The following is a 17,920-nucleotide window of genomic DNA, read 5'->3' as shown; positions in this document are numbered from 1 at the left end:
GTTATTAGGCTTTAGTCAATAAAATGCTTACAGAAGCAATGAAGCCGCCTCTAGATCTGCCCTGAAAACTATCCTATGCAGTCCTCCAGCTCTCTTTCTCTCCACAGGAATCGTTGAGATCCTGTGTAGAAGGTGGCAGAATCTAGAGACAGAGGGATCTTGAACCTCTAACTCCGTGCTGGAGGATAGTCTCCAAGAAAAACAAAACAAAACAAAACCAAAAACAAAAAACAAGATCTTCACAGGACTCTGAAATGAAAGAGAAGTAATCTGTTGTTGTAAGTTCTGAGACACTGGGATTTATTTTTATACCAAAGTATGCCCTAGAGTGCTGTGTTTGGCAGCCCACAAGGCCTACACCTTCAATTCCAGCACCTAGCACAGTACTATGCATATAGCTAAATGTTCAGTGCATATTAAATCAAATAGAAACAAAAACTCATATCGGGAACCAATTTTAATGAGCAAAAAGTATACAGCCATTCATAGATACTAGTGCACAATTACTATATAAATAACGTAAGAAATAAACATCATGAAAGAAAATGGTGATTATGTTTAATATCTCAAAATAATTATTCTTAACAGCTAGGATTTGCATTATTCAATTATAACAAAGTAAATAGAAAACAATTAGTTGAGACATTTTCAGAAAATACTCATCACAATGCCCCAAAATTGTTTTTATTTACATAAACCATTAAGTAAATGGATGAAATATATAGCTATATTCTTTATTACAAATTTATTGTTTTCTTAGTTAACACAATTAAAATATCCTAGTGATTATTTATTTCCTCAGGGGGTAGAAAATGTTAGTCAACAATTTTAGCAAACAGCTCAGAGCAAGGGAAATCAGGCTGACTGGGGTTTGTGACATTTACAGCACTTGAGCCTATGTTCATAAAATGGCTTCTTCACTTCTACAATGGCTTTGGTCTATAGTATCAGGTTCTGGTGGCCCCATCCACTGCATCAGTCAAGGTGAGTTCCCTAAACATGACAATGTCTGACACAGTGGCAGTGTTACAAGCCAGCACACAGTATGGATCACAAACTTTTAAAGTGGTTTTTGAGACGTAATCTTCTCCACTATGCCGGCCTCCACAGCTGCCAGTTTAGACTCAGCGGAATGTGTCAGCCTCCTTCCCCGATTCCCACTGCTGAGAATGCAAAGATCACTTGTAGTAAACCCAACCTAACATATTCTGGGCCACTATTATTTAACCTCCTTCCACTCAGACCCTCTGAGTGGCCTCTTCTCATTCTGTTCATATCCGAATATCTGGTTCATTTGTACCCATGTAATGAGATCATGGCTTTGTGTCAGTAGAATCCCTTCCAACTTCTCTTCCAGCTTCCCTGCTCAGCCTCTGGCACATTTAGAATTCACCATTTTTTCTGCTGCTTTCAGTCATCCCAACCCTCCTACAGGATGCCAGAGCTCCAATCACTGCTGCAGCACACTCTGCAGAGAGCTCTCCAGAACCAACCCTGGCTCCAGAAGGCTGGTCCCTACCTCTGTTCAGAACTCCATTTAATTCTCTAACATTAATATTCTTCACAGGCACATACCTGTGCCTCACATTCACGTCCTTTTTGATATAGTTAAAGCAAATACTTAAAAATGTAGAACATCAAAGCCAGTCAAGAGGATGGAAATGGATGGGTCTACTTCTGGGCTATCCGTTTTGGTGCCCCAAAGCAGAGTCACTATGTCATACAGGGTTTCTGCTACTCCCCTAAGACACTCTCCTAGGCCCAAATGCAGGAAATCTCAAATCTTAGTCTTCCCTAGATGTTTCCCACTCAATCTCCAAATTCAACCACTGTCCTACAAGATATTTGGTATTTCTCTTTTGTAAATGGCATTAGAGAGGTGACAAGTGCAGAAATTATCTCAAAAATTGACTAGTGGTAATACTAAAATACACATGAATCATCCTAACAGAGAGATAGAGTGATCTTATACCAATTTGTGCACAATTATTTTTTCCAAGAATTACGGAAGATAAGTAACTATTTTCCAGAATTTCTGGAAAACTATCTTCATAAACAGCTGGGCAACTTCAGCCTAGGCAATTAGACCGGGGGGTTAATCTTAAAGGACATAGCACGTTACCAAAGCTCCAAGATGGTCTCAAATTTATTTCATCATGCTTCCCATTTGTAAAAAGATTTTGTGCACGTATCTCTCTTCTTTCATATTTAGAAATCATATCTAGACACTATTGTATAAATACATTATACACACTATAAAACCTCCATAACAAACAGAAATTTTAAAGGATGAGATAAGAGAGAGAAGGAAAGAAGGGAAAAATAAACTCTCATATTTTCTTCTCACCCAGCTGAGAGTCCTGTACATTCCCTGAGTGGCAGGAACCCCACTTTGGTGATGACTATACCAAGAAAAGTGTGGTAAGTTCAATAAAAGGATGGGTGATGTGACCTGCTGTGGAAGAGACATAGCTGGACAGAACTTTAAAGATCTATTTCTGAATTCCTGCTCTTGAAATTTCTCTCTGCAGCTGGAACATGCATTTTATTTGTGTCTTTCTTTCATCGATGTAAGAGAGTGTATATTGTTTTGGATGCCATGGGTAGATCTCTCATCATAAGAAACCTACAGGATATTCAACATTTCCCAGTTGCCTTTGTTTTCTGATTCTGTTGACTGAATTCTTTCCTTCTGATTTGGTTTCTTGGCGAATTCTACCTTCCATTCCTTGCAAACCTTCCTTCTTGTGGATCCATCTACAAGAATCCTTCTATGAGAAGATGTGAAGGTGTTGGTGGGCTTAGAGGATCCAAGTGCCTTGGCATTTTTGTTTCCATATAATAGGCACCTACTAAAACCAGCTAAAGGGCATCGTGAGCTGTCCTTGACTCTCCAGAGCACAAATAGCATTTATCTCTGGGCAGCGGGCAGCGCCAACGCGGGTTTTTGTCAACCTGTCAATTTTTTTTTCCTTAAACAGAAAGCAGAGTTCAGTAAATAAAGATAAATGATTGTGCTCCTTCTCTGCAGACCCTGGAGCTAAACTGAACAGGCCTCTTATGGTTTGGCCCTGCTTCATTGACTGTTCAGACAGCCCAGTAATACGACAGATGTACCCAGCCGTTCCCTCTTCCCTGCTGTCCATTAGATTATGTTCATTTTGTCTGAGATGCCATTAGAAGTCTCAAGGTCAAAGAAGTCACAAGGAAGAAAAGAGGATGACTAATTTTTTGCTGCAGCCCTTCATTGCCCAAAGAGCCTCCAGACAGGTGGGCTCCCGCTTTGTGAGGGGCACAAAGAGGGGGGCACCATGCAATTTACTTGAAATAAAATGCAGGTGTGCAATTAACCCAAACACACTTCTGGCAGCCAGCACGGCTTGGCATTGGAAGTTTTACTTGAATCAGGGGAGAATATTATTTGAGATATTTTCCTAAATGACAAATGAACGATTTACCTGCAGCAACATGTTAAGGAAGAGCTTGTGGATCAGAAGAGGCTGACATTTTCCTTTCTCTGTTTTTCTTTCCTTCCTTCTTTCTTTCTTTCTTTCTTTCTTTCTTTCTTTCTTTCTTTCTTTCTTTTCTTTCTTTCTTTCTTTCTTTCTTTCTTTCTTTCTTTCTTTCTTTCATGTCTCTTTCTTTCTTCTTTCTTGAAAAAAAAAAATAATAATGTTTGGCTCCTAAACAGTGTTTCTCTTGGGATTCCCTGAGAATATCATGCAAATACGGAATTTGTTCCTCCTTAGCAGCTATGATTATGCACGTAATGGTCCTTGAATTTATACAGTGTGTTATTCCTGAGCTAAAAGCACTGAACGCACATGGCCACATCATTAACACTTAGAGCCACAGAATGTGAAAACTGGAAGAGACTGTGAGGATTACCTGCTTCAATTCCTCTACAGACAGAAAAATATACAGTGCTTTTATGTGGGGTCCTCTACTTGCTTTGTTCATGTAAGTCAGTTTATCCTAAAAATGACAGGAACTATATTGTCTTCATCTCTAAAAGCCCCCACAACATCTAGTTTAAGCCGGAGTTCAAGAGAAACAGAGGGCTGTGTGTACACTGGCAATTAGAATTATAGAATCAAAATGTTAGAAACTTAAACACCTAATCTCTTCAGAAAAAGAGAGTTCAGAAAAAGGCAAAAAGAGGAAGTTATGTAAGAGAACTCCAAGTTCCATCACTATTACCAGATCCATTCTCATGTAATTTTTAAATATACTTGAGATGTGATATGAGAATATTGCTTGAAGAAAAGTTCATTGCTTAGAAAAAACAGAGATTTTTAATATAGCACCCCAATATTATCATCTCACATTTCCTTAAGTAGGTTCATGAAAAACAGCAGATTTTAATTCCTATTTCACAACACCTTGTTGAGTTGGGGCCATGCAAGGTGACAGTATGCATGACACACCAGCAGAGTGACCGCGTGTAGGTTTGTGATGCTTTTGTTTCTATTCCATCGCATTAAGAAGTATTCATTGAGCATTGCCTTGTGGTTTTTGTTATACTAGACTGAAGGTTATGTTGAGAACAAATTACAACTCTTTACGAGCTTTTCAATTTATTTGAGCAGAGAAAATTCAAAAAATCCACCATATCCATACTTTTAAGAATGTAAATGCCAGTAAGCACAGTTAAGAATATAAGAGAATTGTAAAATGACAAATCAGATGAAAAGAGGAAAAACTGAATTGGAGTTTATTGGAATTATAAGAGATCATGGAGACCATTTCTTTAATGGGTGGGTAAGCTGAGGTTTGAAGAAATAATGAGATTTGTCCATAATTGCCCAAATCAGAGGGAACATAAATGATACTGTTTTACATAACTCCTCTACCTCCAGCTTACTGTGCTTTTGTACATTGTGCTATCTTCTCTATGCAAGGGAAAATTAGACAGTTAGACAACATGAGGGTTAAAACTAGGAAAGGAGAGAGCAATTCTCCTTCAATATAGGAGGAAGAACTAAGATATGGGGCCATAGAACCATAGGTCATGGCCAAGATAGCTGAGTCAGGAAGACCTTAGCAGGAAGACCTTAGACCACATTTAGCAAGCAATCATTGAGTGAATTCCCACCATAAAGCACTGTACTAGACTCAACGGGAGTGACAAAAAATAGATAATACCGTTTCTGAGCTTAAGGAGCTCTCTAGAGTAGGGGGATATGAAGTACTCAGAGATGTCTATAAATCATGCTAAGATGATCTTCATGATAGAGGGACAACCACAGTGCTTCAAAGACAGAGCATCTACATAAAAATCACTCAAATCTCTTCTAGATTTAGCTTCTGCATTCCAAACCCATACATCCACCTGCCTGTTGGCATTCCCACCTGGATGTCTCATACTCTCCTTAATGTCAAAAATTCAAAGTCAATTCATAACTCCCACCCACATGCATCTTCCATCCCAATCCTCCTCCTGAGTTCCCCATCTCAGCAACACACGTTGGTTTTCCACCTTAGTAAGTGGCAGTACCACCCTGTCACCACCTATCATGTTACTCAAGCCAGAAACCTGGAAGTCACTTTTGACTCATCCCATTCCTTCACTTTTTACATCCAGTCAGCTCTCAGTGGTTTCCTCTTTTACATGGCTTTAAGAACCCAGGACTCAGGCCAATGACCTAGTCCAAGACCCTATTATCTCTCTCCTGGATGATGGCATGAATGTACTAACTGCTATCTTTGTTTCCTAATTTGTCTCCTCCTCCAAGTAAATATATAATATACACTCACACATACATTAGCATTCTTTAGTTCACATCTAATTGTATTTTTCTTCTTATCATTGCTCTTAAGATTAAGTACAAAAGTGCTTAACATCTTGCAAAGTTTCTTTCCCATTTTTCCACTGCTCACTTTCCCAATCTCATCTCCCACCAACTTTCTTTCCCCTTACAATATCCCTTTTACCCCATTAATACTGGGTTTTGCTTGATTCCTTGGTATTGTCATATTTTCTTCCCTTTGCAAATACTGTTTCCCTATCTGAATCCCTATTAGACTTTTCTCACCCAGTCACACAGCCATACACACAAAGACAATGCAGACATGCATACACATTTCACACAGCTAGCTTCAATTCATCGTCAGATTTCACCTTCAATCTCACTTCTTTTATAGTTTTCTTGACCTCTAGACTCTGTTTTCACGGCATTTTATTTGCTCAGACTCTGTTTCTACAGCATCTTATTTGCTCCATCATAATATTTGCCTCACTTTATGCTAATTTCTTAAATGTCTGTCTTCCCTATAGAACTGAAAGGTCTGACTTGTGCCTCAAATTGTCTCTGGTGCTTAGCACAAAACATGCACATGTTACTTAATAAATACTGAATAAATGAATGAATACTCAATGATAACCAGAGCATTTAATCTCAAGCAAGCAAGTCTCAAAGAGATAGAAAGGAGGACACTATTTAAGTGAGAATTAGGCATATTGGAAGCAATTTAAAAGGTCCTTATCCCAGCAGGATGGTGCCATGCCTGGATCAGACCACGGCTGTGATCGTCATTTTCCTGAGCATTAAATTCATTCACAAATGTTAATGGGTCTGAAAAAAATAATTAAAATGGTAACAAATTAGGGGTCTGTTACACTAACTAACTTTTCTCTATTAACACAGAATTTACTTTGAAGAGCAGAAAGAGCCAAGTGAGCAGATTTCATAATTGTAGAACTTTATTTTCACTTTGCTCTAACTTTCCCAGTGAAACAGAACATAAAGAAAGCCTTTTGAAAATGGATAATTACACACCACATCTCAGGACTATGAGACACTGTGTAACCTTTTCTCCTCCTTTTGTAATGTGACTGAGCACCATCATAGAGCTATTCTTGCCTTTATAGGGGAAGAAAGCATTTCAAGTCACTCTTTATGTCTGCTAGCATGATTTCATGTTTATTAACATATACCCATAAAATTTGTAATTTTTTGCAGTACCTGAAAAGATTATGTAGATCAGCTAATCCAAACTTGTATTCTAAGAAGCTGAAACTAAGGTCAAGAAAAGTTAAATGCTTCCTTGTAACATGAAAATTCTGGAATAAAAGAAACTTACATCAAATGACCAGTAATGGCTGCCTTTGTAGATACATGAAATAGAATGTCAACCTTAGGTGTGGGAAGAGAGGATACAGTGGAGACAGATTTCAAATCAAAAACAAATCAAAATAAACAGCAAAAGTGTATTTATTTAGCTCAGATGGTTTAAGACAAACCATTTATTTGACAGTTAACCCCTGCACACACAGAAAAGTAAGATAACATAATGTAAGGAGCACAGATTATGGAATCATACAGTCTTACCTCCGACCCAAAATGCATCCCAACCCCACAACTACAGAATTTCTTTAAGTGTATATGCCAGGTACTCATCAAGCCCACCCATATATCATGTTTGGCCAACTTTGGCAATTATATGTATTTTCATAACCCAAGTGTTCAGAACTTAATCATCCATGTGGGAAAACTCCCAGACGGCTCTGTAAGGATGATCTCTCAGATGGTTTATTTCCCTCTCATCCAAGTGCTAAGAACTATTTTGAGTCACTTCAAATCTTTAGATTCAACACCCTGTATCTCAAGACCTTCAATTTGTATCTGGTGATGGCTACCTGGATCATTGTGGGTGAATATGTGGTTCAACTGGTCTTTTGAAGTGATACAGACAGAATAACAGGTTGACTACCTCTTATCTTTTCTACATGTACTATTAAACTTCATTCATTTTTAAAGTTTTTCACAGTCAAGGAAATTAGTTCACATGTCTTACTAAACTCAAAAAACCAAACCCCTGATCAAAAGTTTCAGAAGATTTATCCGTAGAATTCAAAGAATGAAAGATCCTTAAAGGACCTCTGTTTCATTCACACGCTTAAGGAAGTAACATGCATATTTTTACAAAGTAATTCAACTTTGGGAACCTTTAATAAATCCACTGAAAAAAAAAACTCTTGTTAAAGTCAACAGTGACCTCTGCATTGCTAAATTCAATGATCAAATGTTAAGGGGCCTTGGTCTGGCCCCTTCCATCAGTAGCATTTAAAACAGCTTCTATGAAGCCCTTCCTTCTTTTGTCTTTTGCAACAATACTCTTATCTCATCTCCTGGCACACAGGCTGCTCATTCTCATACTCCTTTTTGAATTTGTCTTTATTTTACCAAACTGTAAACACTGGGCTCCTCCATCTAAGATTTTAGATATCTTTATTGTTTACACACATGCCCTGAGTAGTTTCATCCAAGTATGTGACTTCAAATGTTATCTAAATGTTCTTGGCTTCCACTGCATACCTCTCTCCTGAATTCCACAGTCTTATAACCAACTGCCTTCTCCAAATCTACAACTGGATGTCTAACAGGCATTGGACTTTAACCTGCATAATGTAATAACATCAATTTTACCCCAACCCTGATCCTCCTGCTGCCTTCTCCGTCTCTAAAAATGATTGTTGCATTTTTTTCGTGCGCTCAGGTTAAAAACTTGAAGTCAACATCTCATCGACCCTTGAACTCATAACTTACCTCCAACTCAAAAGAAAATCCCATTATCTTCACTTTCAAAATAGAAAACAGAGGGCAGCCATTTTTCTGTCTCCATCTACTTAGTCCAAGCTATCATCGTTCCTCAGCAAGAACATTGCAATAGCTTTTTGGTTGGCCTCCTTACTTTCACCTATAGAAACTCAAATAGTTTTTTGAAAACTTAAGTTTCATCATAACTGTCCTCTACTTAAATTCTTCTAGGGGCTCCCCATTTTACCAGAGCAGAAGGTAAGTCTTCCCATGACCTACAAGGCTCTGTATAAGTGAGCTCCCCTCTGTCTCACTGGACAAATCTCTGACCCCTCTCTCTTTACCCTGCTGTAGCCTCCATGGCTTTTTTGCTATTTTTCAAAGGTACTAAGTCTTCTCCTGCTTCAAAACTTTTCTCTTGCTATTTTCCTGGACAAGAAAACAAATGTTTCATCTCCACTTCTCTTTATTTCTTCACTAATCTTTCCCCCAAAATAGCATGTCCTTATTCTGGGTTCTTCCTGTACTCATTTTTCTGCTATATTTATCTCCAGACCCTTGTCCTCATTCAGTTTACCATCTATTATTTATGATCTATCTTTCCTCATCAACCCCACTAGAAGGTAAGTTCCACATAAGCAAAAAATTTATTTTATTCACTATCCATCCTCACTGCCTAGAATAGTGCCTGGTATATAGTAGGTAGACAACAAAGCCATTGCATTTGAATCAATGAATAAATAAATGGTAATTGTATTAAATAAGTGTTAAGCCTCAAAAAATATGGCTACTTTATAGTTGATGCTACAAAGACCCACAGAAATTGGGGCTATTACTCAAGATACCAGTGTTACAATTTGAGGAAAACAAAGCAAGTTATTCAGTCCAAGAAAATCCCTTAAGTTGAGCGGCACTGGAACTTGATTTTTTATGTAAATATTAAAAACCCCAGGGGAAAAAATCTTTCTCACCCACGAAGTCACGGGAGCAAAAACTGGCATGTTGCATTTAGTTGGCTTAGCACTACTTATACCATAGCCAGAAAAAAAAAAAAGTCATCTAGTTATGGTCCCCAAAATCAGTGAAGTCTTCAGCCTTAAACATGATTCTATCAAAAACAAGGAAAAAAATGTTTTTTTTCTCCTGCTTGATCAAAGCTGGTAATCTTAGTTAATTTTGTACTATTTTTCTTTTAGATACTTGCATTATTTGATTTGGTGAGCAGGTTTTGCAACCTGATTCTCTCTGTAAGTAAATGTTTACTTTTCTTTTCTCTGAGTCATGCTATGACCAAGCTTTCCCTGAGAATGGCATCACCATTAATTAATCACTCCTCAAAACACCTCAGCACCCTGGTCAGTACTACATGATCTAGCACCTAATAATATAACTTAGATGTTAGTTGCTGTAACTTCATGCATTTCTACCACAGCAGTTAGCACATTACACTTCACATACTAGATATCCAATAAATATTTGTTAATGTACGGGCACAATGGTATTATTTTTAAAGTCCTGGAGTTGAAATAACTCCATTTACATCTAGGATTTGCTGCTTATTAGCTAGAAAATCTTGGTCAGATAGCTTAATCTTTCTACATTAAGACTCTTTTATCTGTAAAAGGCAATAATGTCTCTCTCCCTTCCCAGGGAGGAGAGTAGAGCAGGTCATTCATGGGAAGCCCATAGCACTGCAACTTGCAGATGTCTCTGCTGTAGGCTGGATCTGAATCCGGGTTAGTTTCCCCTAATAGTGCAGCTTCTAGGGGACAAAAGGACGTGAAGCCGGAGCTTCAGGAGCTTTTTCTGCCCGCTGTGTCTCAGATTCATTTTTAAGGAACTGAGAACTTAATATTCCAAAATGTCAAAAAGACCATCTTATGCCCCACCTCCCACCCCAGTTCCTGCAACACAAATGTCCTGCAACACAAATGTCCAGCACACCAGAGTTTGTGGGATACAATCCATACAGTCCTCTCGCCTACAATGGCTACAGGCTGGGAGGGATCCCGGCCACCAACAGCCCCGTCATGGCATCCTCTGGTATTACAATTCCAAAACCCCCAAAGATACAGATAAGCCACTGATGCCCTACATGAAGTACGGCAGAGAGGTCTGGGACCAAGTAAAGACTTCCAATCCTGACCTAAAGTGGTGGGAGATCGGCAAGATGATTCGTGGCATGTGGCGAGATCTCACTGATGAAGAAAAACAAGAATATTTAAAAGAATATGAAGCAGAAAAGATAGAGTACAATGAATCTATGAAGGCCTATCATAACTCCCCCGTGTACCTTGCTTACATAAATGCAAAAAGTCATGCAGAAGCTGCTTTAGAGGAAGAAAATCGACAGAGACAGTCTTGCATAGAGAAAGAACCGTACATGGGCATTCAGCCTGCTGAAGATCCAGATGATTATGATGATGGCTTTTCAATGAAGCATATAGCCACTGCCCATTTCCAGAGAAACTACTGCCTCATCAGTGAAATTCTTAATGAGAGTGAGGTGCCAGACGTTCAGTCAGTTGTCACAACAGCTAGAACGCAGGTCCTGAAACGACAGGTCCAGTCCTTAATGGTTCATCAGCGAAAACTAGAAGCTGAACTTCCTCAAATAGAAGAAGGATACCAGGAGAAGAAGAGGAAATTCCTGGAAAGCACAGATTTATTTAACAATGAACTTAAAAGGTTGTATGGTCTGAAAGTAGAGGTGGATATGGAGAAAATCGCAACTGAGATTGCACAGGCAGAGGAACAAGCTCACAAAAGGCAGGAGGAAAGGGAGAAGGAGGCGACAGAGCACGCTGAACGCAGTCAGAGCAGTGTGGCTCCTGAGGAAGAACAAGCAGGCAACAAAAGCAAGGAGAAGAATCCGAAGGAGATGGAAGAGACACACCTTGAAGAAATGACAGAGAGCCAACAGAATGTTGAAGAAGGCACGTTTACTCCTGAGAACAAGGAGAGAGGCCAGGAGCGGTTCAACAGTATGGCAGAGGAAGGAACCAGTGACAGTAACTAACACTGGCTCCGAGAGCAACAGCACAACAGTGGGGGAGCCACCCACAGATCCCAGACCAGAAGATGAGAAAAAAGAATCAACGTTGCCCTGTTTTGTGTGTTCTAAATACTTTTTTTAACGAAAAAAAATGTTTTTTGTTTTAAAAAGAAAAAAAAGTGCAGCTTCTGGAGCCTGAGCTTGCAACCCTAACCATGCTGTAGAATCACCTGAAAGGATTTTTTAAAAAATCACTGACTCCCAGGCCCCACCCCAGATAAATTAGCTCCTTGGAGAAAAAAAAAATCTAATCATAGGTAATTTTTCAAAATTGTCCAGGTGATTCTAATGCACAACCAAAGTTGAGAATAATACCATGGAAGTAGGTCTGTCTAAATTCAGATCTCGGCTCCACCACTCTCCATTACTTATTTTAATGCAAATTAAGATAATTAATTTGCATAAATTAATTAATCCCTCTAGGCCTCATTCTCTCAGTCCGTAAAATGGCCTTTATAATGGTATCTTTCTCACCAAGTTGTTATAAGGGTTGAAAGAGATAATCCGTGGAAGGGGCTTCAAATACCATCAAGGACATAGTTAGAGTTCAATAAATGAAAGCTAAGATTATTAATAAAAATCAGCTTTATATCATTCTTTTCAAGGGAAGGGACTATGCCTTATGTTTGTGCTTCATCACAGAAATGAGACTGTATAACTAGTGCACATTCCATTTGTGCTTATAGACCAGTCAGATTCTTCTTTCAGCTGTGTTACAATGCAAAGCCATGCAGAGTGAACTCTCAACCTAAACCATTATCCACTCATAGCTTGAAAAGATCAACTGGGCATCACTTACAGCAAAACATACACCTGGGGGGAAAAAGGGGAATAAGAACATCACAAAGGGAAATTAGGTAACACGCTACTTAAGTTTTGTTTTTGGCTGGTCTTTAGGGGTAGCAACTATGAAGAAGAGGAAAGGCTTCTTCATATTTAAACATGTTTTGACAAATTTAAATTATGAAAAAGTGAAACTTGGAGGAATCTCAGTCTTTAAGATGAGAGAAATATCAACTGCGGGGTGGGAAAACCCTGGCAGCTCACCTGTACCTCTTTGACATAAAGATTGAGTATTACATTACATAAGTAGAGTATTAAAAAGATGATATTAAAAATCCAGTGGTCATCTGTGCTTCAATCTTCAGAGCAAAACTTATCAGAAGGATATGATGTAAAATGGCTAAATGTTTTCCTTTTAATATCAGCACTTTATAAATTCAGAAAGCAGCACTTACCTCACACCATTTATTTTCCTTAGTTCTAAGAAGAAAAATGTCAAACACATATATTCTTGTTACTCTCTAGAATTTTCATTTGATATTCAATATGAAGAGTAATATAAGATGTAAAATAATTTCTCTTTACCTATCTGATATAGTTTACTTTTGTTATCCAAGTTCTTTATTGGAAATTTAATAATCTGCTTATAGCTCACCTTTTAATCTATGAACATTGCATTTTGTTAATTCCCACATTGATTACACAATATAGAGAGAGATTTTCAAAAAATGAGTTTGTAGTAACAATAACTAAGCTGACATACGGTGAATTGTTCTATTTTCTGGCATTTTTAATAGAAAAAACATGATACTTGCTACATTATAGTAATGATGATGATTATTTCCAACATATTTAATAAAGTGCTTTAGATTTGACTATTTCTATTAAATTAACCAGATGGTGATAACACATAATTTCACCCAGAAATGTACATTAATTATTAACAATAAAAGTAGAGCAAAACAACAGACTTCAGTAATATTACTGCACATCTGCAAAGGAGATTTTTGGCGATTTGAAAATGCTAATTCTGTGATTAATCTTCCAGTTGGCTACTGAGCAACATAAGTCATGCAAAAAAGAGCGCTAAGATGAATAACAGAGCATGCAGACTTCAAATCAGATTCTGATCTCAGATACCAGACGGACACTTTGGTAAGCAGTAGAAACTTCTCACCAAAAAATTTGTGTATAACTGCCATAAAATAATTTAGAGAAAGTTGTTATAAAACATTGCTAAAAAGTATTAAAGTCCTGAATGAATAGAAAGACATCCATGTTCATGAATTGAAAGTCATAATATTGTTAAGATGGCAAGACTCATCAAATTGATTTAGGGATTCAATTTAATCTCCATCATAATTCTGGCTTAATTTCTTTCAGAAATTGACCAACTAATTCTATAAATTTACATAGACATTCAGGAATCCCACATAGCCAAAACGATTTTGATAAAGAACAAAGTTGGAGGACATACACTTCCATATTTCAAAACTTACTACAAAACTGTGGTAACTCATACAGTTTTATGCCACAATAAAGATAGGCATATAGATCAATGAAAAACAATTTAAGAAATAATCCCTGACATTTATGGTCAATGATTTTCAGGAAGGGTGACAACACAATTCAATGCGAGAAAGAATAATCTTTTCAAGAAAACAAAATGAATGACAACAACAAAATGAAGCTGGACATACACACAATATACAAAAGTTATCTCAAAATGGATCATAAATCTAAATGCAAGAGTTAAACTATAAAATAATTGAAGAAAATGTAGGAGAAATTTTTTTACCTTGAATTAGACAATGATTTCTTTGACATGACACCAAATGCACAAGAAACAAAGCAAAAAATATGTAACTTGGACCTCATCAAAATGAAAAACTTTTGTGTGTACTTCAAGAGACACCATGAAGAAAGTACAAATATAGCACAATGAATCACAGAAAGCACTTACTAATCATATATCTGATAATATACAGTTTATATTATATATATCTGTATAATGTAACATACAGAAACTGTCTAATATACAAATTTTTATAAAAAGCAAAGACAAAAAGTCCAAATAAAGTAGAAGACCATTTATACGGAATGTTCACAGTAAGCAAATCCATAGTGAGAGGAGAGAGATTAGTAGCCACCAGTGCTGTGGGGATGTGACAATGAGGAGTGACTGCTAATAAATACAGGATTTCTTTTAGGGATGATGAAAATGTTCTGTAATTACATGGTAGTGATAGTTGTATAACACTGTGAATATACTAAAATCCACTGAACTGTACCCTGTAAATGGGTGAATTTTATGGTATTTGAAATATATCTCAACTTTAAAAAATAATCACATAATATTTATGCTGTTTTCTAAGTTGACTATTTCATGGGTACATCCCAGCACTTCGGGAGGTCAAGGTGGGCGGATAACCTGAGATCAGAGTTCAAGGCCAGCCTGATCAACATGGTGAAACTCCGTCTCTATTAAAAATGCAAAAATTGGCTAGATGTAGTAGCGGGCATCTGTAATCCCAGCTACTCAGGAGGCTGAGGCAGGAGAATCACTTGAACCTGGGAGGCAGAGTTTGCAGTGAGCAGAGATCTCACCATTGTACCCCAGCCTGGGTGACAGAGTGAGACTCCATCTCAAAAAATAAATAAATTAATTAATTAAATAATGCACATTGTCTTTGGACAAGAAACATCAGGAACCCAGGAAAAACAATAAGGTAAATACAAGGAGAAGTTAATTAATATAAATGTTGGTCTCTCTGAAGGTAGTCGGCAGTCCAGTGAGTTGTGTTCTAAAAAGGAAGTAGACTTTGTACTGGGTTTGGCTGGAGTGGACTTTGGTTTGGTAGGCTGGATGGATAGATTTTCAGTATCTCACTATGATGTAGGCACTAAACTAGAAAAGGCACATTCAGTAGCTAAAGAGATTAGAAAGATATAAAAGTAGACATTATAAGAGGAATCTAGGTAATTATTAAGATAGGCATATGGAGATCTAAATAATAAATGCCTTACTGCAGGACCACGTCAATAATAGGGTGCCAAAAAATGCCAGGTACTGTGCCTGCTCTGCTTTTTGTATTAACCCATTTAATTAACCCATTTAATCCTTACAGGATGTGAGATGGACATTATATTTTACAAATAATGAACACAACTATTAAGTAAGTAACTTGAGATAGTGATTCCACTTCTAAGAGACAGAATGTAGATGCTGACTCCAAAGACCATTATCTTTCTATCATCCTATGCAAGGCACAAAACTCCCCCATGCAGCAGGACAGGCAACCCTAGCCCAGCCTGAGTTCAATACAGAGTTATAATCCTAGAAGGAAGAAGGAATGCTATGCAGTAAAAATGAGGCCATCATCCTATAGATTACCTAGCATAGAAGCACATCAGAAATCAGGTGCCACCAAGTGGTCAGCTAAAGGCACTGACACAGGGCTCTGCTGGTCCAGACCATCTCAGGAACTAGATAGAGGTAGAGGTGATCTTGAAGAAATAGGGACATCTTTAACTCCAGCTGAGAAATGTTGACATGGTGGTATTTCAATTCCAGCTGAGAAACAAAGCCTGAGATATAATTTATTCAGGGTATATACAGCATGCTTTTATATTCTCATGAGAAACCAAATTTTTTTTAACTGAAATGTCTTCCAATATTAAAAGGGGCATCTACCTTTCTGTCCCCAAGATAGAAATAATGAGGTTTGAGCTGGCAGCCAATGAGTAAATACAAACCTGTTTTATCTCATTTGCTGGGTACAATAAACATTATTTGATTTGAAAACTTCTAATGAGGACAGCACACATCAGTAGTACAGACAAACCATTGGATTGAAAACAGAAATATCAGTCGACATAGGCACAATCTCCTAATTTTCTCATCTTTAGTGTACATTAGTTGGTCAATGGACTCAAGCCAGGATATCCACACAGACAAAACAAAGTAGATAATTGAGTAATTATCTGATGAATTTAAACACCAAAGGAAGTGACTTTGGATAATTAAGATTTTCTTCTAAACTGCTGGAGCATCTTTTTTGGGGAAAAGTTATGGAGACAGGAGTAGAAGTACATTTGTGGAATTGCCTTTCTCCACTGCATTTTAGAACTGTGTAGAGACACTTAGCAGAGCTAGGAGAGGGACCCAATCTTTGGACTATTGTCTGTAGGCTGCAAGACTAGGAATGCCCCTCTGCTGCTATCATTAGAGGCTAGTATATAAACAGAAATAAAACATTACAAAATCTTAGTCCTAGCCCTTTCCTGTGAGCTTAGTGCGCATGATTTGAAAGAAAACCAGGCTCTACCCTTTTGCAATCTGGGGTGCAAGCTTTGTAGTTGCACTGATGCAATGTGCTGAGATAGTGATAGGATTCATCACACAAGCATCCTTGGTTGAAGAAACACAGATCCTCTCATGGTAAGATGGATGGAGGTAGAGAGAGCAGACATTGGGACCTAAGCCTTGTTATGTGGCACTGGTTCATAACTGGTTTCCATGGGGCTTTGGAGGCAGCCAACTGCTTTGTAAGGGGTCAGGCTTAGGCAGGTTAGCATTTATCTACAAGTATTATAATCCAGGTTTGATAGATGAGAAAACTGAGTCACAGAGAGAATGAGTAGCTAGCTCAAAGACATATATTTTTNAGGCAGGAGGAAAGGGAGAAGGAGGCGACAGAGCACGCTGAACGCAGTCAGAGCAGTGTGGCTCCTGAGGAAGAACAAGCAGGCAACAAAAGCAACGAGAACATTCCGAAGGAGATGGAAGAGACACACCTTGAAGAAATGACAGAGAGCCAACAGAATGTTGAAGAAGGCACGTTTACTCCTGAGAACAAGGAGAGAGGCCAGGAGCGGTTCAACAGTATGGCAGAGGAAGGAACCAGTGACAGTAACTAACACTGGCTCCGAGAGCAACAGCACAACAGTGGGGGAGCCACCCACAGATCCCAGACCAGAAGATGAGAAAAAAGAATCAACGTTGCCCTGTTTTGTGTGTTCTAAATACTTTTTTTAACGAAAAAAAATGTTTTTTGTTTTAAAAAGAAAAAAAAGTGCAGCTTCTGGAGCCTGAGCTTGCAACCCTAACCATGCTGTAGAATCACCTGAAAGGATTTTTTAAAAAATCACTGACTCCCAGGCCCCACCCCAGATAAATTAGCTCCTTGGAGAAAAAAAAAATCTAATCATAGGTAATTTTTCAAAATTGTCCAGGTGATTCTAATGCACAACCAAAGTTGAGAATAATACCATGGAAGTAGGTCTGTCTAAATTCAGATCTCGGCTCCACCACTCTCCATTACTTATTTTAATGCAAATTAAGATAATTAATTTGCATAAATTAATTAATCCCTCTAGGCCTCATTCTCTCAGTCCGTAAAATGGCCTTTATAATGGTATCTTTCTCACCAAGTTGTTATAAGGGTTGAAAGAGATAATCCGTGGAAGGGGCTTCAAATACCATCAAGGACATAGTTAGAGTTCAATAAATGAAAGCTAAGATTATTAATAAAAATCAGCT

General features: G+C 37.9%; 1 pseudogene; it reads left to right on the top strand.

Moving 5' to 3' along the window:
* The first annotated feature begins 10,401 nt into the window (after positions 1 to 10,401).
* LOC108305065 lies at positions 10,402 to 17,416 on the top strand (annotated as a pseudogene).
* The last annotated feature ends 504 nt before the right edge of the window (positions 17,417 to 17,920 follow it).

This window comes from Cebus imitator, unplaced genomic scaffold, assembly GCF_001604975.1.
Source record: "Cebus imitator isolate Cc_AM_T3 unplaced genomic scaffold, Cebus_imitator-1.0 Scaffold60, whole genome shotgun sequence".
NCBI classification, from domain to species: domain Eukaryota; kingdom Metazoa; phylum Chordata; class Mammalia; order Primates; family Cebidae; genus Cebus; species Cebus imitator.
The sequence above is the reverse complement of the archived record's forward strand: the minus strand, read 5'-3'. Positions and strand labels throughout refer to the sequence as shown.